The following is a 24,002-nucleotide window of genomic DNA, read 5'->3' on the forward strand; positions in this document are numbered from 1 at the left end:
AAAAATTTCTATCTCATTATACTTCAGCTTCGAGGTGGGGCCAGGAGAAGGTAATGGGTCAGCATCACTTCTGGGGAAATCACTGTGTGGGGAAGGACATGAGCCAGGACTTCATCTCATCATCCCTGTCTGCACTGTCCAGGTGTGACTTGCTTCTCTGACAATTCCCTCACTTTGTAAAGTGGAAATTCTGTTGTTGGAAATCAATGAATGTTTTCTTTACAAATGACCAGCAGAGGGCAGCATACACCAGGTGCCCTAAAGAGTCCTGTCCTCCAGGTCCCTTCTGTGGAATTGCCCTCTGCTTTGCAAGGATAATTAGAACACCCAACAGTTCACTATCCCTGGCTTGCTCTCCTTCCTTGTATTTAGGCTACTTTCCCCTGTTTTCCTTAACAGCTGTTTCTCAGGTTTTTTCTTTTCATTTTTATATTTGTAAGATTTCATTTATTTATTTGAGAGGAAGATAGAGTATGAGCAGGGGAAAGGGCAAAGGGAGGGGAAGAAAGACAAGAAGGCTACCCCCGAGCAGGGAGCCTGATGTGGGCCTCAATCCCAGGACCCTGAGATCATGACCTGAGACAAAGGGAGACTTAACTGACTGAACCACCCACATGCCCTTCTTTTCACATGTATTTTAGTATATTCAACAAATGTAGGCTCTTGCTCCTGTGTGCACAGGTCATGCACATGACAATGAGGGTCACAGTGAGCCAGGCTCCCCTGTCCTCTCTCATGGTCGACTTTTTCTTTTCTTTCTTTTTTTTTTTTTTTTTAAAGATTTTATTTATTTTGACAGACAGAAATCACAGATAGGCAGAGAGTCAGAGAGAGAGGAAAGGAAGCAGGCTCCCTGCTGAGCAGAGAGCCCGATGCGGTGCTCGATCCCCGGACCCCGGGATCATGACCAGAGCTGAAGGCAGAGGCTTTAATCCACTGAGCCACCCAGGTGCTCCTCTCATGGTTGACTTTTTCAACCTCAGCATCCTTGTCTGTATATCTGTCTGTCTGTGGACTGATCCTAGAAATCCAAGAAGGGGAGGGCCTTTTTTTCTCCTAGAACTATAGCCCCAATTTCCTACAGAACAAACGTGAGAACTTCCTGGGTTACCAATGGCAGGTACTGAGACTCTGTGTGAGACATTTTCTTGTGTGGTCTGATAGGGCCTCCATCTGCAAGGTTTGCCAGCCAAGGCCAGGGGCTAAGTGTGGAACTGAAATCCTGATGGAGGGGCAGTTAAACCCTGCCCCTCTTAAAGGGCATGAGAGTGGTCCTGGAGAGGAGAGGTTCTTTTCTTTCTGTTCCATGATGCTCTGGAGAGTTACACCTGCTGGCCATGATGAGGAGCTTGATCAATCTAACCTTCCCACAGATAACAACGATTAAGTCTGGACAAATTAGTCCCAAGAAAGCCCTGGATGGAAGGCACTGCAGAGTCATTCAAGTGAGATGGATCCTGAAGGGCTACCTGTGGAGAGAAAATGCTAGGAGTGAGATCTCAGTGCCGCTTTTCAACCAAGGAAATGCCCCAATACTCAATAAATACTAAATTTCAACAAAATGACTCAGATCAAATAGAAAATCTTCCCCATAAAGTCAGCCTCAAGCTCAGATGACTTTCCTCGTGAATTCTATCAATTTGAAGGAAAAACAAAAACAAAAACCTTACACCAAGTCTTTCAGAACATAGAGGAAAAGGGACACCGTGGTGATGAATGTGAGACATCAGTATTTCCTGATACCAAATGTCAAAGTATACGAAAGTAGAATGACAGACTGATGTGCCTCATGATCATGGTCACAAAAATTCATAACTAAATAGAAGCACAAGGACAATGTACAACAATCAATTAATACTTCTGTATTTTAGCAATAATAATTTAGAATGTAGAAGTATCGATTTCATTCAGTGTCAGTTCTCTACATGATTAAATTCAACTCAATGTTAATTATAACCCTAGAGAAATAACCAGCCTACTCCATAATTTATATGTAATGCATTAAGGGGGGATTATACTCCATGATTTCATGTATAAAATTCATGATTTCATGTATAAAAATACAGTAATCAAGACAGTCTTGAGTTGGCATGGGGACACATAAATACATCTGTGAAATAGAATAGAGAATCCAGACATCTACCCAGTTTCTATAAATGGGACATCAATTCTCCAAGTAAGCGTAAAAGACCTTTAGTGGAGAAGACAAAGACTTCTCAACAAGTATTGCTGAAATGCTGGATATTTACGAGAGATGTAATCAATCTTGACCTCTACCACACAGTCATATAAAATTAATTCATTCAATTTTATGACTGACTGTAAAAGGTAAGTCAGTAAAGTTTCTACAAAAAACAGAAGAATCTCTTCATGAAATTGCAGTAGGCTGAAAGACTTGGTAGAACATTAAAACCATAAACAAAGAAAAAAGAAAAAAAGAAATGGGTGGACTACCCTTCCCCAAAAATGAAAACTGCTCATCAGGGTCACCAGCGAGACAATGAGATGAGATGCACATTTTTAGAAAGTATAAAATTCACCCGAGAAAGGACTTGTCCTAGAATACATAAAAAATCAGGCAAAGAAATAAAAAGATGTGGGCGTAAGACTTGAAAAGAAAATGTACAAAAGAAAACATATGAAAGCTCTGTAAGCAAAAGAAATCAATTAGCATCACTTTTCATCAGGGATATAGTCATGAGACCAGCAAGCAACTGCTCACAGTCCCAGGAGAAAAGCTGCAATTAAAATGACAGAACACAGCAGAAGCTGACCCAGGTACTAGGGAACTAGCACTGTTACACAATGCTGCAAAGAAAATAAGGAGATATCTCCACTTTGGAAAAAGATAAGGTGACAATCTTATTTGATGTACGGTGACCAAGGGTTGGGGGTGGCAGCTACAGGGTAGCTCAGGGTAGCTCTCACAGCCACCCTGCCTGTGATATAGGGGTATTTGCATCACAGGCAATGGGGTCAGCTTATCATGGGCTGTCTTGAGAGCCACAGGAGTTCAAGGTCAGTGGTAAAGGTAGCAAGCCTCTCCTCTCTCCCGTCTTGTTTCCACAGCAGGACGTGAGCCCTTGGCTTTGCAGGAGCAGAACAGGCTTCCTTGAGTTATGAATTTGCCTGTGTCCCCCCACCCCACCCCCCACAATCTACCAAGGGCACGTGGCTTTTCCCCCTTTGGTTAAAGCACTTACAGAGTCCACAGAGTTCATCGTGTGTGCACAGACATGTCCAACAGCTGTGTCTGTATCACTCATTTACTCATGCAGCCCTGTATTCACTCCACAAACAGAAACAGGCACCTCCCGGATTTTGCAACAATCCTGCAGTAGATACCTGTGGGCATTATCTGCTACTTCTCCTTTTCAAAATTAATTTTACTAATTATTTAGTAGAAGGAGACCCAAATAAAGCCACAAGGGTGGCCTCCAGTCGTCCTGTACAGAAAACGCTGAGTGGCGATGCCAGCCTGTGCTTTTCAGCCCTGCAGAGGTTCGGCCCTCAAGTCTGGGCTGCAGCCCTCTGGCCAGCCTGGGAGGGGCTTTTCTCTGTGGTGGCTCCATGATGAGCCGGAATGGTAGGGGCAGGAGGGACAGGTGGCTGTGAGAGTGTGGTCGGCAGTCCAGCACTGCTGTTCCCAGCAGTTCCTCTTTGCACCTCCCTACAGAGTTCTGAAAGGAGGGCCCTGGAGATTTTGTTCTCCTTTCTATGTTCGCGGTTCCATTCTCTCTTATTTTCAGTGTCTACCTTTCCCATGTAAGAGAAAGAGACATGGCCACTTGGTTCCAGCACTTGGCGGTTCAATTAAAGTCTTCCGATTTCCTGAAATCCGAAAGATAGCGTTTCACTCCTTTCAGTGCCTTAGCCCATTCTGGCTGCTGGAACAAAATACCATGGACCAGAGGATGGGAGGGTGTGTGGAGTCCGAACAGCAGAAACGTACTCTCGCTGTTGTGGAGGCTGGAAGTCCAAGATCCCTGCACAGGCAGGGCTGGTGTCAAGTGAAGGCTTCCTGGTTCATGCTTCCATTTTCCTGGCTTATTTCTAATTCTACTGAAATGTCATCACAGGAAACGAGCTCCATTGCAGTATTTTATTTTAGAAAACAGGATTTTCTTTCTGTCCAAAATAATGAATTTTGACCAATGTTACGTGGTCACAATAACCATTTGTTCAACATTTTAAATTACACGTACTCTACTATTCTACATTGACAGGAGTTTTAAATTCTTCAAGAAACCAGCTGCTTAGCAGATTATTAGGCAAGACCCCCCAGGGGTGACCAAGAATGGCTTTGCTCTTTTGTTCTTCATTCAGATGCTCATATATTCATTCCTGCCCCACTCACGCATAGAGCACTGAGCACTGAGCACTGAATCCTGGCCAGGCTCTGCCCCGGCGCTGGGGAGCATGGGTGAGGAAGGACCGTGGTTTCAGATGGGGTTGTGCTCCCCTCCGCTGTGGGCAGTGAGAGGAAAGGCAGAGGAAATGGCATGCACAGAAAACAGGGTGGGCATTTAGGACCCTCAAAGGAAGAGTTGAAATAGAGGGGAAGAAAGCCAGGAGCAAAGCAGAGGGTGTGTGACTTCTGTATTGTTCCAGTCCTGCTCAGCCAGCCCTCTGCAGGCGTGGTCAGTCTCGGTTCCTGGTGCAGGCTGAGGGCAGCGAGCAGCCCAGTTGAGGGATCTCCATGAGGTGTCAGCTATGGTGGCTCCAGGGTCTCTGCACCAGACTGGACCACTAGGGAGGAATGTTGTCCTGCCACGATCTGTGCAGTTGGACAACCCAGGACACACTACAGAGTTATAGGGTCAGAGGTAGGAGACCAAGTCTGTCTCTGGCTATCTGTGGGAGATGCGATAGTTCAGCTATTGAAACTCATCTTGGTTTTATGCATAGTTCTCATTCAGTCAAAAGAAAGACTTTTGTTTTTTGTTTTGTTTTTTTTGTTTTTTTTTTAAACTAGGGAGATAAGGAACATGCCAGTAACAGTTCAGTGGTTGATGTAGCAAAATGGAATGTTCTCAACATGCCTTATTCTGTATTGGAAATGACATAATCTTGAAAGTGCCAGATGTGTGGGTTGTTGCACACCTGTGGTTAGAGACATCGTATACATTATAGTAAGACACTGGGGAAAGAAGATCTGCAAATGTTCATCTGAATGACAACTGAGGTATGCTAGTGCAGTTAGGATCCAGACAATCCATCAAAACACAAGCAGAAGAAGTCAGCACACGTTTAAAAGTATAGGAGGCAACTGAAAAGATTCACTGTCTCCATGGTGCTGCCTCTGGCTGTGTGCAGGGTCAGCCGTGGGGTCTGCGGGACCACTGGCTCCCGAGAGAAGAGGGCATGCGTGATCACATGCAGCCGGAGGAGGGAGAGTGAGTGGGTGACCAGGAAAGAGGACCGTGGAGGAAATGAAGGATGCTGGGATGTAACAATGATCTGGAGAGGCACCGGTTCTACACCCCAAGTGCTGAAGAAGAGGAGAGCCCACCTGACCGGTGATTGTAATGACATCCAGACCAAGAAGCCTCAACCAAAAGGGCCGCTCAGCATCTCACGAAGAGAGAAAATGGAATGAATCACATTTTTTTGAGAGAAAAAGGGAACTTGTCAGGATATTTTCCCTCAAGGTAGACCATGACTTGCAAACAGAGGTGAAAAATTCTGAAGGCAAGGACCCGATGAGCTGTGGAATCTGCAGAGAGTGATTTGAAGAGCTCAGAGACAAGATGGAAAGAAACATTGTTCTTTTCGGAGCCACTTTCCTTCTCTAGAACGAAAAGCTCGTGATAAGAAGCGGAATGAGATCGCCTCTCCAGGCAGGAGGTCACAGATTTGAGACAGAGACTGATAGAAATGACAGTTCACCTGCAGCTTCCTGTATTTGACGCATTCGGCAGGGAGGACTGCATCCCTCGTCTGGCATCAGGGGGGGAGGGTGTTCTGTGGGCTGGGGATGGGGACGTCTCTGGCCTGCCTACTTAGATTTAGACCTTCGGCTGACTAGCATCTGTCCTCCTGATCCTCCTACTGGTCATCTTCTTTACCTCAGGCTGAGGTTTCTCTGGGCCTAAATGGGGAGTAACTGGCAAGAGGAAGTCCCCTTCCCACACCTCTCCTGGAAGCCTGGGGTGCAGTGCTCTAAGCTGGCCCCCCATCAAGCTGAGGTCATAGTCCAAATGTCCACAGGACGCCTCCCTCCAGAAAATGGGGAGATTTGTCTCCTGGACTCACTCATCCCGATGGTACCCTGACAGTCAAAATCCTGAGAAGCCCTGAAACCTTTAAGTCCCTTATTCCACATATTAAATTTTAAGATGGAAAAGTCTTCAGAGCAAGCGATGTCACTTTCTCATTTTGCATCTCGACGATAGCATCGCATGCTAAGTCATGGCAGATTTAGAAAACAGAAATGCTCTCATTCCCTCTCCCACTGCATTGCTGTCTGTAGAAAAGAGAAGTAGCATTTTATGTGGTGAGTCAGTGCATTATTCCCTAGATGATCCAGGATGATGTCTGAGCATTTTTGCTCACAGAGACATGTGGGAAACAAGCAAACACTCCCTCTGTTACTGTTTCTCTTTACCAGCATTGTAAGAAAAACATGAGAATTTCTTGGTGGTCTCAGTAATTTATAGCTAAATTCTAGGAATGGCTAATCTGTGGTGACTGAGAGAAGGAGCCATGTTTGGAGTGGGGGGTCTAGTAGCGCTGGGCCAGTCTCCAGTGGGGCTGGAATATACTGAGCTATATATATATAGCTCACTGAAGGAGAGGTGGGCTCTAGCTATGACTCCTCTCCTGCGACCAGGAGCAGATCTGGGATGAGGGGGCCCTCAGACTGTGTCTGGAATCATGGGCTCATGCTAGCGTCCCTGCATCCTTGCCCCTGCTGCCAGCCCCAGTTGCTACTGAGGATGGAGTAGGGAAGCAGAGCCGCTCAGCAGCCCCGCTGATCCAGACGCATGGGCGTCTGAGATGTGGGTGATGCCAAGCAAGACTGGACATCGGTTTGAGGTAGGGGGTCCTGCATCCAGGGCCCAGGCCAGGACAGTAGTCCAAGTTGGGCTCACGTAGGGTCTCATCCTTATGGACAGAGGAGTGGCCAGTGTCGTGAGAGAACCTCCGGCAAGGACTCTCTGGGGTCAGCGAGAGCAGGATTTGTCCTGGGCTCCAGATCCGTGGGCAGTGCAGTATCTTTCCACTGATGGCACTTAGATGGGCCTCGGTTTCCTGATACGCATATGGGTGCTGTTCTAAGAACTGCCTGCCAGGGATCCTGGGAAGGTTCCTCGATGATCAGAGGGTCTCACTAGTGCCTGGTACTCATCAGATACCCTAATAAACAACTTAAAAAAAAAAAAAGAAAGAAAAGAAAGGAAATCTTATCCGTTTGGAGACCATCAACACAGTTCCTTGGGCTGCCAGGGGAACATGTCTTTGTGTGAAACTGGGAACAAATTATTCCCACACAGTTCTCTGTGTATTGCAGCTTTTCAGAAATGTGCTTCTGCCTAGAAAGTCTGTGTCTACACAGCCCACTGTAGAAATTCAGCCCTATGGGTTTCACTCTATTGTCCAAGTCTGTTCAGTGCTGAGCTCACTGAAATGCTAGGTGAGGCTGGGGCAGGTCCCTCAGTGCCTGTCTGGGCCTGTCCTCATCCTGATCCTGAGGGTCAGATGAAACAGCATGTTAATATCGCGTCCTATGTCATTTTCCATTCACTGTGTGTGAGTTCCTCTCTCTGGGAGAACAGCCAGAGAAGACTCTTGTTTGAAATAATGCTGTGTTGGGTAAAGGGTTAACAAAACCATTTCTCCTATTTTATGGAATTAGCACTAGGGTTAACTCTCCCACTCCCTCTGCCCAGAAACCTGATGAAGCTGGGCCATCTGCTGTGTTCCTGAGCAGCGCCTCACGTGGTAGAAGCCGCCTCTGCTTGTGAATAGCCTTTGACCCAGGAGGACAGAAAGGAATAAAAATACCAGAGTGGGAGGCAGAGCTTTGGAATTCCCAAAGTGTATGATTCTTCTGACTTCTAGGTCCCTGGTGGAGCCCTGGACATTCTGTCTCGAGATGTCATTGTTGGTTCCTATGTGGCAAGAAAATTGTGCCCTGACTCTACTGCTTCGGGATTATGTGGTTTCCCTCTGAAGTATCACTTTCTCAGGTGCTGGTTCCAAAGCAGAAAGGGAAGCTGAATGTTGTTGTGCAATAAGTTTCCACAGGACTGTCGTTGCACCCTCCATGGCAAGGGGAATCTGTGTGTGCATGTGTGTGGTGCATGAGTACACGCATACGAGTGCATGTGCGACTGCACACACACATTTGAATCGCTTATCAGCTCCCACCCCACAAGTCACCTCTTTGTTAATGAGCATAATGGGTACGTTCTGCTGTTCCTTTCTTTTCTTTTTTTTTTTTTTTTAAGATTTTATTTATTTATTTGACAGAGATCACAAGTAGACAGAGAGGCAGGCAAAGAGAGAGAGGAGGAAGCAGGGTCCCCGCTGAGCAGAAAGCCCGATGTGGGGCTCGATCCCAGGACCCTGAGATCATGACCCGAGCCAAAGGCAGAGGCTTTAACCCACTGAGCCACTCAGCCTCCCCCGCCCCCTTTTTTTTTTAAAGATTTTATTTGTTTATTTGACAGACAGAGATCACAAGTAGACAGAGAGGCAGGCAAAGAGAGAGGAGGAAGACTGCTGTTCCTTTCATGGGCACTCCCCAGCTGACACCTTGGATGGGGACCACAGGGCAGACAGGAGCAGAGAGACTGGATAAGGTGCTGGCAAATGAAAGCGGGGAGGGCAGCCACTCTCGGGAGGAAGAGGGATTAAAATCCACATATAGCACAAAAGGCAGACAGACCCTCCATACAAACATCATTGAGAAGGAGACCTAGACTTGAGCACATGCAGGGACAGAGGTTAAGGGACCATCAGCAAGCAGACGCCAGCCTAGAGCAGATGGGATCTCGACAAAGATGGAAAGGACAGAGAAGAGAATCAGGTGCCGCAGGCTCCAGAATGAGAGAGCTCTGTGCTGATGAGCTCGGGACTTCCTCCATCTCTCTGCGAAAAGCTGACCCGATAGATCCTGAGAGAGGAAGACCTTGTAGAGACAGGTCTGAAAGAGGGATGCTCTTGTGCCTCAGCCTGGGTGGAACCAGACATGAAAAGCAGGATCATGTGGAAGAACTAAATGCTTTAGTTTATAATTACTGCAGAGGGACAGGGATTTCATATTTCCACAGTCTGCTTTGTTAATGTGAATCTCTGAAGGCTATAAGAAAAGCCACTGATTTTAAGCTTGTTGTTGTTGTGAAGATGAGAGTTTGACTTCCAAGCCCTTTACATGTTGGAGCTGAAACTAGAAACCAAATGCATCATTTTTTATATTATCCAAATGCTATCTTTCCTGTAAACTTAGTAAAGAAGGAGGCAACAGGCAGAGAGGATAGTCCCTGCTTTATAGTCCATCCCTGATGGCATATTTCTGTTTTCTTTTGGGCTCTGACTGCTTTGGGCCCCATCCAACTTCCCCGAGGGGTACAAGGACCAATATTTCAGCACATGTGTGACCCTATATGCCCTATCCCACAGACTGGGGAACACTGATTTACATGTGACCAGAGTGGTGGAGCCCCTGTGGGCACACATTTTCCAGCAGGGCCCACCTTGAAGTAGGGTTCAGTTTCATGTAGTCCCCAAATAGATCCAAATTCCTCCCAGATGAGTGGGAAATGAGTAAGTGACTGAGGATTTGTAGACAAATATGTGTAAAGCACAATTCAACTAACACTTCATCAACTTTATTATTAGAACTCTGTCTTTGGCTTTCCCAGCCAAATTATTTTTTCTATTATTTTTAATTTTTTTTTTTTTTTTTTTTTTTTGGTATGATTCCCCTTCAGGGACTATCAGGATGACCTCCATGGGCCTGACCCGACCAATTTCTTTCTCACTCCCATGTGAATGTTCCATTCAGAAAAACTGAATTCCCTTGAACTGTGTCCATCCACTGTTTTCCAAGTTCACAATGTGTGAAGACTTAGGTCATCCTTCTACATCTGGGAAGGAAATTCTTTGCTATTTTCGGTCCTTGATGCCACGTTTCATAGTTTGTGTAGGCAGTGTCTCCCTCCCTATGCCAAGGTTCCTCTCATTCTTACACACATCCCACCCTTGAGAGCTCCCAGATGGATACCACCCCAAGTTCCAGGCGAAATGGAGGAGCAAATGGATATTTGACTCAGAAAATGTGGTGGGGTGGAAAGTCAGGAGACACAGACTTGCCGTCACTACTGTATCATTTCAGTGATCCTTCTAGAGAATAGTTTCCTGACCTGTGATATGAAGGGTGTGGAGGTGACTTAGGAAGAGAATGTGCAACACTCGCTTAAAATTTTTTTAGCAAACATTAATATACTTTGCAATTTAAGATAAAACATGCTTCACAATTCTTTCTGCATTGTTTCAGAAAGATAACTTATCCAAATTAAAATGGAACAATATCTACTAAAAGATGAAGATGGTAATTTATTTACTTATTTCAACAAGTCAAATTTTCACAAGATGTCTGAACACACAAGACAACACTGGGTAATGATGATATAATCTCATATGGTGAGAGAAAAAAACCTTAAACTTTCCTTTTTTATCTTTTTTTTCTATCTTTGTGCAAAGAAAGTATAAATAGAGAATATATTTGCCTTGTCACTGACAGTCAGGTATTGGCTTTCTTTCTAGGGAAAGAGGTTTAATAAAAACCAAAACAAACAGAGAATTCTCTTTATGAACACTTTCATTAGAAAACAAGAAGTTAGTCAAACTTCCTACCCCCCTGATGTACCTAAATGTTCTTCTGTGGATTCAATTCCACTTTTAACTGGAAGGATATTAAAGGGTAGCAGATTATGCCACCGAAAATATGCCACTTTGACATACTGCTTATTTGCAACTAAAGTTACCTAAGTCAATGCAAGAACACTCTGACCCTTCTTTTCCCCCCATTTATAGCAGAATATAGATCTCCCATGTCAAGGTCCCTCCCTGCCCCTGGAGGGCAGAAGCCACCCTTACCATCTTTATCATCCTTTATTAGAGACAGGGAATTTAGGGCCAAGAAGTCTATCTAAACAGATCTTGTCACTCCTTCACTAATTTACTACCCAAGCCCAAACTTCCTTGTCTTGTCAATTCTTCATAGATATTTTGTTCTTTGTCTAAAAGGTATAAAAGCTGCTTCTTCTGGACATTCTTTGAGTCTCCTAATTTTATGGGTTCCCATACATAAAAAATTAAATTTCTTTTACTCTTGTTTATCTGTCTTATGTCAATTTAATTATTAGGTCAGCCAAAGAAGCTAGAAGAGAAGAAGGGAAAGTTTTCCTTCCCTGCAGTGTTAAAGAGGTAAACACACTTCCTGCAGTCTTATGAAAGTCATTTCGTAATAAATAATTTGTGCTGAAGTGGAGAATTCACATAAAGGAATAGATTTTTGAAATAAGACAGAATAATTTTGTAACTTGCAGAAAGAATATTTCTTTCAAAACCTTGAAATTATAGTGCAAAATGAATTTTAAGGGGCCAACCAGGACAGTCCCACTAGATTACAACAGTAGCCACCTTCCATCCGGCAAAATCAATATGCTTTTTAGTGACAGTGCATTTTCTTCTCCAATTAACCTGTATTCCCCAATCACATATATGTAAAACTGAATGATTTTCAAATGCCCAATTAAATCCTTCCTTGCTTGGTGTATTATCATGCCAGAAAACTTAGAAATAACAGTATCTTTATTGTGAAGCATATGAAAAATAGCATAAAATTATTTGTGATTCTAAATAAATACTGGTATGTGTTTGTAACTCTGTAACAATTAATAGCATTTTTTAAAGAACTTCTTTTGAACACACATTGAATGCAGTTTGCAAATTTAACAATTACGTCTTCTTGCCCTTAATCCAGATGAGACGGATGAATGGAATGGCATAACCAGTGTCTAGCAGCAAGAGTGAGTAAGATCATATGTTTACATTCAGAGCTGCCTGGGAGGCTTGCATTTAAGGGGGAGGCAAGTTTGTGAAAATGTAGCCTAATTTGAATTCTTCGTATGTAAGTGAATAGTTTACCAGGTGGTAAGAGGTGGCAGATTTTAGAACTTTGTTTACTTTAGAGCAGTACCCTGTGCTAACCCAATCATGACCGAGTTTTTCTCTGAACCATTCATTTTATCCTTTACAGATAAACAATACTGTTATTTAAGAGTTTCCTATAAAAAGAATAAGAATGGCTCAGAGCATCATCACTCAGGCTGGAGATACTCTCCAGATGACACATCGGTTTGTTCTCCTGCAGAAAGACAGAACCCAAATATCCTTGTGTAGTAAATGAGCAGTTTTTCCTTCTCAAATAATTTTTTTTTATTTTTACAAAAATGTTCTAAAACGGACTTGATTTTTTTTTAACTTTTTTAAATTAAGACACTATTGCCATGTCAGCTTGTTAATGCTATTGATTTTTTCATAAAGCCGCTCTTACAAATAGTAAACTAAGTTCAGTACATATTATCTGCAATATGAAAGGGGTTGCAGGTCAGTCCTGGTGTAATATTTTGTTGTTATTTCCTCGTATTTATTCTCCAGAATAGACTCTGAACTTCTTTACAAAAATACTGTTGTACTGTAGGGTTCCACTCTGACATGTGAGAGTGTGGAAACATTATCCCCACTGTTCCAACAAAAAAAGAAGCTGAATGCACGGAAAATCGATGACTTTTCTTGAACCCATTAAAGAAGTTAAATCACGGCAAACTGCCACTTCAGAATGCAGAGAGACAAGTGAGTGCAGAGACACAGCTGACAGCAGCTTACCGGCAGTGGAGACCATGAGGCTGGAAACCGTAGGGACACTCACATGGTAATTTTGATGAATTACTGGAGGCTGAATGTGGAGCAGATTAAGAATAAGAAAATACTGAGAGTACTATTTTAGGAGGGGCCCTGCACATTCTGGGCCTTTACCTCCAAGAACCTCATCAAGTAAACAGCCAAGAAAAAGCACTTACTTTGTGTCTTTGTCAGGGAGAGGAGAAAGGAACCGTTTTGAAATGTGTGCAGTTTGTTCTCTGTAACAAAGGCCTATCTCCAGGGAACAAGACTGATCAGAACTGCACCTGGGAGAGTCTGGGCGCCCTAGAATTTTACCCATACCCTCTTGCTCCTCTTTTAGGCATCTTTTCCTCTACTAACTCATTAGTAAGTGGTCAGTATGCTCTGTGAAGTCTGGTAAGTTTGTTCAATGATTGATCTGTTAAAACTGTTATAATAACCAGTATTTTTCTGGCCTGCCAATTAGAAGGTTCATAGACTCTCAAGATACCCAAACTGATGAAATCTTTGTACTGGCAAACCATTCTGTTCATTTGGGGAGACATAAATGCAAATTTTGGAGCCTTGTTAGAACTAGAATAAGAGGCTTCAGGGCAGAGCCTGGCAACTTGTATCTGGAATTCTGACCAGGCGGTTTTGATGATTAGCCAGCTTTGAGAACCCCTAACCTAAGCCCAGGAGGTCCTCAGTCACCCTAAAGCTCCATCACGGACCCTACATAGCAGGACTGGGTCTTGTCTGCTGGGAAGAAATAGTCCAATTCACATGGGTAAAAATTACAGTGTAAATCAATAGAAACCAAGGGAAATGTTGGGGTAAGGACTTGATACATATCGCTTTTAAACTTTTACATCAGGTTGCTTAGCAAGCTGTAATTGTTACAAATGTTGTAGTCAACCTCAGGATACATCATCACAAGTCTTATTCAAACTAATAGAAAGGAATTGCAGTTATTATTGCAATGGCCACATCTGGAAACCCAGAGAAAGACTACAGCGGACAGACAGTGGTCTGTACACATTTTTTAGAGCCCCGGTGACTGTCCCATGCTTGCTGATGTCAAGGAAAGCTACATCTCCCATGGTGTGCATGGGTGTTTACCTCATTTTAGGTTCTTAGCTAAATTAATTAGAATTTATCTAACCTTTCCTTGGAGACATGTCTGCTAGGAAAAAATAATGCAACTCACATGGGTAAAAAGTATGATATAAATGAATTAAATCCACAAAAAAATCATAGGTGAACCAGTTAATATATTATATCTGTGCTCATGAACAATTCTCTGGCTCTCTCTCTAGTAGGGGAAAGGGCATTGCTTCAGCTCACAGTACATCCATATCTTTTTGAATACAAGATGTATGGTTTGTAGGGGCTGTTTCTCATACTTCTGGTTTTGAAAGTGAGTTCAGGCTTATCATTTTCCAGCTGAGAAGTCCAAAGTGAGAGATTAAGTGTCTTTGTCATTATCACATGGCTCAGAGATAGGGATGCTCAACCTACTGAGCTGTGAGCCAAAGGCATTTTGTCAGGACAGATCATTTTGATGTGAATTGCATTTTATGAAATATGACTTCAGCACCAAAATACTCAAGTCCTCACCGTTAACTTCCTTTTGAAAGTTAAATAAAGCTTTGGATTTGGACTCTACTGTTCTCCAAATCAGAGAAAAAAAAAATCATTTACAAACATGAAATGGAGATCACATTCCACTGCCTGCATAATGGTTAGGGCTCTAACGGTATCTACCATTCTGGCAGCCTATTTAAGGGAGCTAGATTTCATCAGAAGATGGCTCAGCCCACACAAATGAATCCAAGTATTAATGATTTAGTTTATTAGAATCCAAGCTGGTTTTCGACTTAGTGCGGGTAGATGAATCTGTTCCGTTATGTACAGAAATAGTACTATTTCCTGTTTACTCCCACGCAGTGCTGAATTGACCTTGGCTATAGAAAGTAGGGCTGCTTTTCTCCAGATGCAGGAAGTATTTCTGCAGCCTTGCAACGCTAGGTGGCAGAAGTGGTCCTGATAAGGTTTGCAGAGCTGTCTGGAGGCACCTGTATCCTGCGCGTGGTGATGAGTTCCCTTAATTAAATAGTCACCCACAGACACGAAGCCCATGCAGGGTGTTCTGATTGAAAGAGACGTATAATATACTCTTTCAGAAGTCCACAGGGAATTGGATTTTACTGTATTAATGGCTTGGCCAGGGATGTTTTTTTGGGAGTCCTGCTTACTCATTTTAGTATTGGGGTAGAGTCATTTATTGCTCATCCATCAGTGATGAGTATGGGAAGAAACGTAAAATCTGTATTGAAACACTGACGGGACATCATATTTGCTACTGAAAATCTTTGCTTTTAAGTCTTGGTGTCCAAGAAAAAAAGTTTGACAGGTGGAAGAAATTACTGCTTTCATTTTTATCCTCAGGATCGAAGCGAGAGAGATTTAATCACAGAATAGATCTCAGTGATGACAGAATAACCAGAATCTAGTTCTAAGTCGTACTTAAATCTGTGCCTCAATATCTGTGTTGCTTTAAAAAAAACAAAAAAACAAAAAAAAAAAACAACAACTTCAGGTTTTTGGACACTGCCTCAACCGTGTCCTAATCCCCTCACAATAGGGATTCGAATGGCTGCCCACATGGTTCTGAAGGGCAGACTTTCACCCTCGGGTAATGTTTGTGCCCAGAATCTGGATCAGTATGTCAGCAACTGTGTACCATGCTGGACTGCAGGGAGAGACGATGGATCCAGGCTGCAAATCCATCCTCTCGCAGCCTGGCAGCAAATACAAAGATCTCACTACACTTCCCTGTGCCAGACCCGGGGTTCTGAGTGTAACAGCTACATGGTACCTGGGTCATTAGCAGACTTTAACTGTATAGATTGGAGTAGGTTAGTAGATAATCACAAGCAGTCAGGAAAGCACTGACAGAAAGCACTGGGCTCACTGGCATTGAGAAGGGTTTTCCATCTTGAATCCTTGAGAAATGCTGGCCTGAGTATGGTGTGGCTCCAGAGTCACTAGTCACCCTGGTGACCAGGCAATGCAGGAACGGGGGTGGAAGTTTTTACTAGGCAGGAGCAGGGCTCTTGTTCAGGGATTGGGAGGGTCCCCAAAGCAGATGTGGTATGTTTCTCAACACAGCCTTGAGCTGGCCAGGCTCTCTGCTTAGTATGCAAGAGTCCGTTAAAGGGATATCTTTTATGCATCTATATGTAAAGGGCAGGAATGGAGAAGCTGAATCTAGTGAGTTTTTGTTTTTATTTTTGAAGATTTTATTTATTTGAGAGAGAGCCAGCATGAGCGGGGTGAGGGGCGGATGAGGAGAGAGAAAGAGTCTGAAGCAGACTCCACACTGAGCTTGGAACCAGGCACGGGGCTTGATCCTCTGACCTCGAGACCATGACCTGAGCTAAAACCAACAGTCTGTCCCTTAACCAGCTGAGCCACCTAGGTGCCCCTGAATCTAGTGTTCTTAATGTTGCATTTAATCCCAGGGCAATCATAGGAAAAAAAGTCACATTTTCTCCTCTCAGACACGCACCTCTCTCTACAGACAAGTCTGGATGTTTTATGAAGTTGCTGCTCAGAATGTCCCTAAGCCACGGAGTTGGAAGGGCAGAACATGGGAAGTTCTATCCATCAGCCGAATGTGTGTGAACCCAATCTGCTCGATTTGACTTTTCCCTTTGAGTTGATTTATTTTAGTGTCATGCGGGTACTGCTCAAACTGCCACTCAATTTAAATAAACTGTGTCTAACAATAGTCACTTCAGTGAAAAAAACAATTGAATTTATAGTTTGATAACATGAAGTACCAAGAACTCCTCTGATTCAGTTACCTTTTACTTTTTAAGTATGTGTGTTAGCAAGGTAGCCCCAACAAGCCTCAGTTAATTGAAAAATATCCAGGGAAATGTCATTTTCCATTTGGGGGAAAACATTCATTAACCCTGGATCAGCCAACCACTCGTCTCCTTTCTTTACTAGAATTTACCAGCCCTTTTTTTCTCATGGCATCTTTAGTAACACAGCCGTTATCACAACCACATGGATGCCAGTGACATTTTGTCTTCTGTTTAATCAAGGTTGTAAATATATGCCTCAGAAAGTAGTCTCCCACAGCCTTCCAGTATTTCCGGTGATCTTCATCCAGGTCAAGTAGAATAGCGATATTTCAGAGACACTGAGAATCATAAGACCAGCAGGGAAGCTCTCTCACCAAGAAAGATATTTCTGTGTTTACAGCAGCCTGACTCATTAAGCTTTGTGGGTGACTGCTGGACAGAGAAAGGTTTGGGTGTCCAAACCTCCCCTTCATGTGACCCCTGATTTTAAACTTATGCTGAGCCAGAAAGAAACCTACATCTTCCAAATGTTATTTTCTCATTGCATTGGTGGAGACTGCAATTCTTTCACAGGGGGAAACTGTCATAAATATTCCATTGAAAGTTCATCAAATGGTGTAAAAATAATAAATACTGTTATGCTGAAAATAAAAAATAAATTAAATAAATAAAAGATAAAAAAATGTTTATAGCTTTAGCTTAGAGTAAGAGTCACTGGCAAAGTATGATTGTACTTGCCATTGGTTTGGAATAAAGCTCTCCCTCAAAGGACCTGGGAACATGGTTCTGCATTTATGCTTCTTACTCTTACTGAATGAGAACATTACAAAGCCTTGTTGACTAGTATGGAAGGGATAATGTGTTTGTTTTTGGAAACTGGCTTATAATTTTATCAGGAAGAGCTGTGTTATTGATAGTATAGCTACTGAAAGTTTAAAATCATTAAAGTGGCTACCATGGTAAAAATGAAACAGATGAGGGTTATACCCATATAATTATTATTTAGTTGATGATTTGCTTGTTTATTTGTATGAAACACAAACATTTGCTTTATTTGAGGAGAATGCAAATTTCACTCTTATTTTTTATTGCCATTAAGTAATTGGTTGTAGGTTAAAAAAAAAGATAGCATGAACATTTCTTGGACGCTCATGACCAGTTGGATAAGAGAGTTCTTTGCTTTAGGCCTTCAAAATAAAAATCCATTTCCTAATGAAAGGCACTTACAAAAATTAGCCAGCTTGAAATGCCACGTGGTAGATTTACAGAGCTCTATGGTTCTGCCTCGTGTGAATGCCTTTATCTGGTGTCAATAAATCAGTTTGTCAAATCTGTAATTAAAAATCAATGGAGTACATGAATTCCGAGGTCCAGCTCATCATTCACGACCAGGTATGCGAATCACTGCGTGGCCTGACTTGAGCCATAGTAACCAGACCGTCAGGCACTTCACACCAAAATCACTAACACCATTTGCCTTGGAACTAGGGAAGGTTGGATTCTATGCAGTGACGAGTTCTTTCTTGGGTCAGCGCTAAATCAGAGCATCGTAGGTCCTTAGAACTAATATATGTTTAGTAGTAAATATGTTTTTTAGTAAAATGAGATAATAAGTTTCACATCCTTTTAATTACCTTATGAATTTCAGTTACTTGTTGCAAATGGGTGTCTCACTATTGTCTTCCACATAGATTTTGTGTAGTTTGCATGTTTCCAGTCTATAAAGTTAACATTACTTTTTAATTATTTTTGGTAATTCTCAACACTTAAAATTCAGATATTTCTGATAAAACCCATATTTCTGACTTCTGTAGAATATTGCAAGAATATTGCAAATACCAGGCCTGTATTTCTATGGACAGCAGTTGTTCGGTTTCAGTAACAGTTGCCACAGTTAGACCCAGGAGGAGTGCCCTAGTCTGCCATACTACTTCTTTTTCCAAGTTTCACTCTAACGAGAGATTAAGTGTTGGCTGCCATTTATAATCATCTCTGTGGTGGCTTTTACTATAATAGGGCTGAAAGGAAAATATGACTTTTAAAAAATTGCTCATCCAAAGTGGAAAAATGAAAGCCAGAGTGAGAGGGGCAGGGCATATTTCATTGTGACATCTGTTCTTCCGGATTCCTTGCATCATTCATCCATTGGGCAGAAAGGTCCACATTCAAGAGCAACTCCTGATCGCCTTGCTCCATGTTCCAAAGCTTCTTCCCCCTCCCCGTCCTCCACCATGTGTACCTTTTGTGGCACTGAAACCTCCTGGGCATCATGGTGGGACATCATTGTTCTTCCCAGCTAGGGAGTGCTGATGACAGCTGTCACCCTTTCCCCAGCAGCCTCCACGTTCCCTTTGTGTAATTCTCCATGGTGATGAAGACATTCTGATTTTCTATCTTGTTGTAGAACAGTTAGCACCATGACTTTGACAAATTACGGAACTAACAGAAATTTGGGCAATTCTTTCTTCTCCACCTCTGCCTTATTTCATAATTCTTTACTTATCACCCCTGGTGTCTCAAGGAACCATATCAGGATCCTATAGCTCCTGGAGCCTGTCAGACTTTGTCTTCTAGCTTACATGTTGTTGAAGACTCGAGTGCAGAGGAGGGAGATGGGTACAAGTGTACTCAAGACATGTTGTTTCTATAACTTAGGAGAACCCTAAGATATAGAACTATAAATATAAGTTGCAAAAGGATGAGATTAAGATGCTGTTTCGGGGGAAAAAAATCCAGTTAAGGTACTCCAAGTTTCCAAAGGGAATATGTATTGCCAGAGTAAAATGATGGACAAAGAAGGCATTTTGCATTATGCTGTGGCCTTGGCCCGAAAACACAGTGCAGAACTTTATTGCAGACAGAGAAATTGTCTGTCTACACGGAAGGCAGGCTTGGGTTTTCTTACTGACACAGTGTATGTAATCCCATTAGCTTCCCTCCCCTCCAACCCACCTCTGAGTCTCAGATCTTTCTGCTTTAATGGCAAGGGTCTGAAGGCAGCTAGAACCAGCAGGTGCTGTAGCTCTCAGCTGCCATAGCTTCCACCCTCTAAGTAGAAGGAAATGGCTCTAAAATGGAAGAAGGCAGCTCAGGAAAACAGAGACAACCAGGTTTCTAGCCTGTCTCTGCTGGGCCTATCAGGTTACATGGAAAAGCAGTGTGAGAATGGAGAAAAAATTTTTATGCATATATCTCTAATGCATATAATCTGTACCCAAGGACAGTAGTCAGATCCAGAGACATCTCCTCCCCCATGAGGGTGACCTAAGTGTAGGGTCTGCAAACAACAATGTACATTAGCTCATTACCAATTTTACTAATATAATGCAGAGCATATTATAAATAATAATAAAGTGCTTTTCATTATAAATTCCATATTACCAATTGATTCTTCCAGAGACTTTCATTGATTTTTGCCAAACTTTTCTATCCATAGCCTAACTGTAGTTGCAATTGATGAATGAGTATAGTTCCAACATGAATGTTGATTTGTTTTTCAACATTTCAAGATGAAAGTAAAACAAGAATGTACCCCAGATCTTCACTCACTCATCAGTAAAGTGAATAACTTGGCTAGAGATGATGAAAATGTAACTTTTGAGCACTGTGAGACTAGGTCGTCAATTTTTGTGCTCCTCACCATGTAACAGCTACAGACACATTTTTAAAATTCTTTATTTAAATTCAATTGAGTTAACATACTCTGTATTACTAGTTTCAGGGGTAGAATTAGTTTAGTGATTCATCAGTTGCATATAACACCCAGGGCACATTATATGAAGTGTCCTCCTGAATGCCCATCACCCAGTTACCCCACCCTCTCACCTCCCTCCCCTCCAGCAGGGGAGGGGGTTTCCTATATGTTTCCTATAGTTAAGATTATCTTATGATTTGCCTCCCTCTCTGTTTGTATCTTATTTCTCCTTCCCTTCCCCTATGTTCATCTGTTTTCTTTCTTAAATTCCACATATGAGTGAAATAATATGATATTTGTCTTTCTCTGACTGACTTATTTTGCTTAGCATAATGCCCTCTAGTTCTATCCACATTGTTGCAAATAACAAGAGTTCATTCTTTTTGATGGCTGAGTAATATTCCCTTGGGTATATACACACCACATCTTCTTTATCCATTCATCTACTAATGGACATCTGGTCTCTTTCCATATTTTGGCTATTGTGGACATTGCTGCTATAAACATTGGTGGCGCACGCGCCCCTTTGGATCACTGCATTTTTATCTTTGGGGTAAAAACCAGTAGTGCAATTACTAGATCATAAGGTAGTTCTGTTTTTAATGTTTTGAGGAGACTCAATACTGTTTTCCACAGCAGCTACACCAGTTTGCATTTCCATTAACAGTGTAAGAGGGTTCCCCTTGCTCTCTCCAACATCTGTTGTTTCCTGACTTGTTAATTTTAGCCATTCTGACCAGTGTGAGTTGGAGTCTCATTGTGGTTTTGACTTGTATTTCCCTGATACTGAGTGATATTGAGCCTTCTTCATGTGTACAGACACAGTTTTTTACTCTAACCTGCATTATTAACTTCCATTTCTTTCTTAGATGTAAATAATCAACAAAGTGATAAATCAAACTTTGAGTTATTTCATTCTATGACTTCCATGCTGTAAATACTACGTCCAAAGCTGATGTCAAACTACCAACATATGATCAATGAACATGCAGTTATGAAGAGATCACAGTGGTACACTATTTTATAGTATTTCCATCATACAGATATAGTTAAAGTAATCAAAAGAGCACAGGTAATAGTAAGATATAGAAATCTAATTATGAAGTGAAGAGTTTTGAGTATTTATCACCTTAAGTTTTAATAAAATTATTTGTAAGTTTATGTAATTAAATTTTTAACAATAGCTATGTTTAACAATAAGCTCATAACATTCCTAATAATTAAATGATCAGTGCCTGTGAGTTAGTAGGAGCTGTTTTCTGAGAAGCTCAAGGGAGCATCACGGACTCTTGACCCTATTTTCATGGACCACTGTTTCAATTACATTTTTTTTTTTAAGATTTATTTATCTGTTGGGGTGCCTGGTTGGCTCACTAGTTAAGTGTCTGACTTGGGCTCAGGTCATGATCTCAGGGTCCTGGGATGGAGCCCTGCCTCCAGCTCCCTGCTCAATGGGGAATCTACTGTCCTTCCGCCCCTCCCCTTGCTCATGCACACTCTCTTTCTCTGTCAAATACATAAATAAAATCTTTTTTTTTTTTTTTAAAGATTTTATTTTTATTTATTTGACAGACAAAGATCACAAGTAGGCAGAGAGGCAGGCAGAGAGAGAGGAGGAAGCAGGCTCCCTGGCTGAGCAGAGAGCCCGATGCGGGGCTCGATCCCAGGACCCTGGGATCATGACCTGAGCCGAAAGCAGAGGCTTTAACCCACTGAGCCACCCAGGCGCCCCACATAAATAAAATCTTTAAAAAATATATGTATTCACCTGTTTGACAGAGAGCACGTGAGCAGGGGGAGGAGGAGGAGGAGACAAGCAGGCTCCCCACTGAGTGGAGAGTCTGATGAGGCTTGATCCCAGGACCCTGAACTCATGACCCATGTCAGAATCAAGAGTCAGCCACTCAACCAACTGAGCCACCCAGGTGCCCCAACTGGCTCAGTTTTATCTGGGTACCTGTTACAGGTGATGTGGGTCACTTTCTAAAAGGTGTCAAGAATATCTTTGATCTTGCTAGGGAAGCTTTTAAAGACTAAGCCTAAAGCCACACTACACTAAGAAGTCACTCATTTTTATGTGAGCCAAAATGGTATTCTTGTTAAGAACATGGGCCCTGGGGCACCTGGGTGGCTCAGTGGGTTAAGCCGCTGCCTTCGGCTCAGGTCATGATCTCAGGGTCCTGGGATCGAGTCCCACATCGGGCTCTCTGCTCAGCGGGGAGCCTGCTTCCCTCTCTCTCTCTCTCTGCCTGCCTCTCTGTCTAATTGTGATTTCTCTCTGTCAAATAAATAAATAAAATCTTTAAAAAAAAAAAAAAAAACATGGGCCCTGGATTCAGAGTCACCAATTTCTAGTTATGCTGACCTTTGGATTCTCTGAACTTTAGTTTCCTCATGTGCATAATTTTAGTGCCTGCGATAGGATTCTCATGAGCAGTGAATGATAGTCTGAGTGCTGGGACTCAGCATAGAGCCTAATACACACTAAGTACTTGGTGTATGGTGGGTACTCCTCCTTTGCTTGTGTCCCTTCCCCTAACCCAGCTCACCAAACTGCATCATACCACAGGCACCCAAACCCAGACCACGTGTTAGTAGCAACAGTGGTGGTCAGGTGATTTTTACTAAGCACATGTCATGGACTAGACACCGTTCCCCTATCACTTCACTTACTCCTCCCGTAACACCGTGAGGTGAGGTACTATTGAGTAAATCAATTTTACAGGTGGGGAAACTGTGGGCAGAAGTGCCAAATAAACTCTAAAATACACATGGGTAAGAAAAAAAAAAATGGAAGAACAACTCTTCTCTGATTTTGTAACCCAGTGTTAAAAAATGGTTTTATAAAGATACAACATGCAATACCCTAAATTGAATAATTTATGAAACCTGAAAAATAAATTCTATTTTTATATCAAGTTTGTGCTTCAGACTGAGGCTGTAATGAAACTAATCTCTTATCCCTTTGTTGACAGAAAAATTGAAGTCCTGGTATGTGTTTCAAGACTCTGCTCGTCCCGTTTCTCAGAGGGCTCAGTCCCAGGGATCAGGGACTGTTCTGGTCTCTGGGTTATCTTTTCAGCAGCCTCACCCAAGCCTGGCTTTCCCTTGAATGGGTGCTGCTCCTTGGCACCATTCAGCAGGTCTGGAGCTGAAAAAAACACAGCTCACCCTTTGTCAGAGACTGATTTTTCCAAAATCTTATGCACACTTGGGAACTTAGGGACCAGATAGTTTTGCTGCAGTAACTATCAAACTGTGAAACAGTTTCTGTATATAGTAATGTATCCTAAACAAAAGTAAGAATCTCAAAACATGGCAAATATTTTATTCTAGATCATTGTGCTAAAGACAACGGCAGATTCTATCTTGAAGAAAAATCATATGTAGAGGAATCAGAAGAGAATATATAAGTACATAAACACATATGTGTGTGTGTGTAAAATAAATAAATAAATTTATATATGTATATATATTTATATATCATCTTTGCTGATTTAATAATTTTCCCGCGTCTAGGAGCTGTGGATGGA

The sequence above is a fragment of the Mustela nivalis genome, assembly GCF_964662115.1.
Source record: "Mustela nivalis genome assembly, chromosome: 2".
Classification (NCBI taxonomy): Eukaryota; Metazoa; Chordata; class Mammalia; order Carnivora; family Mustelidae; genus Mustela; species Mustela nivalis.